This window comes from Gopherus flavomarginatus, unplaced genomic scaffold (genome assembly GCF_025201925.1).
Source record: "Gopherus flavomarginatus isolate rGopFla2 unplaced genomic scaffold, rGopFla2.mat.asm mat_scaffold_34_arrow_ctg1, whole genome shotgun sequence".
NCBI classification, from domain to species: Eukaryota; Metazoa; Chordata; order Testudines; family Testudinidae; genus Gopherus; species Gopherus flavomarginatus.
The window spans coordinates 5,173,312-5,175,807 of record NW_026115061.1 but is presented as its reverse complement, the minus strand read 5'-3'; the positions used below and the strand labels follow the sequence as shown (position 1 = coordinate 5,175,807).

At 43.8% G+C, this 2,496-nt stretch overlaps 1 pseudogene; it reads left to right on the top strand.

Moving 5' to 3' along the window:
- Positions 1-232: 232 nt before the first annotated feature.
- LOC127042193 (olfactory receptor 10A2-like) lies at positions 233-1,779 on the top strand (annotated as a pseudogene).
- The last annotated feature ends 717 nt before the right edge of the window (positions 1,780-2,496 follow it).

Below are 2,496 nucleotides of genomic sequence, written 5' to 3'. Positions count from 1 at the left end.
AGCAATTCCATTTGCATTGAGCTCGTGAGAGAGTGAAGAATGACACAAAATCACTGGCCACTTTTACAGTTTTGGCCTTATGGGACTGCATCAAAGTTAACATTACACAGAGGTGTCTGTTTGAAAGGTGAGTTTTCAAAGTGCTCGAAGTCCACATGCATAGGCAGACCCACTTGAAAATTGGATGGACTAGGTTAGAAATAGTGTTCTAAAACTGAAGTCATTTGGTTAAGGGATTCATGAGATACATTCCCGCTCACTCCCAAATTAACCTTGTTTGAAAATTTGCAGGATCTCATAACACATTTTAGTCACAAAACTGGGAGTGGGAGAGGAAGGATCCATGGGTAAAAGCAACATAAAACATCCATCACTGAACTGCTCTAAGATCCAGCACAGAGTACCCAGAAATTCAAATTTTATTAGATATTCATTCAGGTTCCAAGAAATGTTGCACAGGACAGCTCTGAGGATTAGTGCATTAGAGACACAGGTTGCAGCAATTTGTAAAAAAGACAACATTCTTAGCTTCCTAAAATTCACCGGAAGACTCAGATTATCTGGAGAAATTGTATGACAGTGGAGGACGGCAGAGTGGGGGGAAAGTATTCTGTGACAACTTATAGTTTCCTTTTTTTCTTCAGGATGAAAAATGGCCATGAAACAGTGGGAAGAAACAGCATGACAATCACTGGATTCATTCTCCTCGGTTTTTCTGACATTCCCAGCCTGCAGTATTTATTTTTTTCGGTTTTTCTGGTCACCTGCATAGTTACCTTGGCTGGAAACCTTCTAATCATTGTCCTCACATTGGCTGACCCAGCCCTACATACCCCCATGTACTTCTTCCTCAGGAACCTGTCCTTGGAGATGTGATACACATCAGTCAATGTCCCCAAGATGCTTGGAAATCTGTTCTCTGGGGATAAAGCCATCTCTTTCATGGGCTGTCCTATACAAACCCATTTCTCTTTTTTCCCTGGTGGCTCAGTGTTTTTTCCTGGCGTCCATGGCCTACGATCGCTATGTTGCAATATGCAAGCCTCTGCATTACCCCGTGGTTATGAACAGGAAGGTGTCCACTGGACTGGCTGCTGGATCCTGGCTCAGTGGTTTCCTCATGTCCTTTGGTCACACCAGCATGGTATTCATCTTACCCTTCTGCAGATCCTATGAGATTAATCATTTCTTCTGTGACATTCCTCCACTCCTGAAGCTGGAGTGTGGAGACACCTCCCGCAATGAAATGGCTGTCTTCATGGTGGTTATGTCCTTTGTCACCTTTCCCTTCATGCTGATCCTCATGTCCTACGTCTGCATCATCTCCACCATCCTGAGGATGCCATCGGAGGAGGGCAGGAAAAAGTCCTTCTCCACCTGCTCCTCATACCTCGTGGTGGTGACACTGTTCTATGGCTCTGTTTGCATTATGTATCTGAAGCCCAATTCCTCCTACTCACCAGACACAGACAAGTTTCTCTTTCTGTCATACACAGTCATCACGCCCATGTTAAACCCCATCATCTACAGCCTGAGGAACAAGGAGGTGGAGGGAGCATTCTGGAAAATGGTGCGGAGAAGAAGGTTCCATTGAATAAAGGAATTTGATTGACTGCAAATGTCTCCAGCTCAGTTCTTTTAAGGGCTTTATATCTGTGTTAGGACCTTATCTGGCCCCATTACCATGGTAACTGAGCACCTCACAATCTTTAATGGATTTAACCTCACACTGCCTCTGTGCAGTAGGAAAATGCTGTAATTTCAGTTGTAAAGATGGAGCTGTGACAGGCTGGATCACAGAAACCTCCTTGAGGGCTGCCACCTTATGTGCTGAGACCACCTTATGTAGTGAGCCTGTTTCCCCTGGCAGCTAAGGACTTCAGTGCCCTGCCTGATCTGAGCCAAACAGACTTGCCTGCTGCAAACAGAGACCCAGTCTGAACAATATCCCCCAAAAGTGGGGTTAATTGAAAACATCTTAAACAATGTTGGGGGAGGGATAGCTCAGTGGTTTGAGCATTGGCCTGTTAAATCCAGGGTTGTGAGTTCAATCCTCAAGGGGGTTGTTTAGGGAACTGGGGTAAGGAGGTGTCCAGGGATTAGTCCTGCTTTAAGCAGGAGGCTGGACTATACAAGCTCTGAGGTCCCTGATATTCTAAGCATTCCTGTCTCCACCACTCAGATGCCCATACCCCATGTAAATCCTTTGTACACTGCATAAAGCTTATGCAGGGTAAACTCATAAATTGTTCACCTTCTATAACAGCAATAGAGAGATATGCTCAGCTGTTTGTGCCCCCCCCGGGTATTAATACATACTTTGGGATAGTTAACAATTAAAAAATCATTTATTAAATATAAAAATGTAGGATTTACTTGGTTCCAAGTAATAACCGACAGAACAAAGTTAATTGCCAACAAAATAAAGGAAAACATACAAGTCTATGCCTTATACCATAAGAAAATGATTACAGATGAAATCTCACCTTCAGAGAT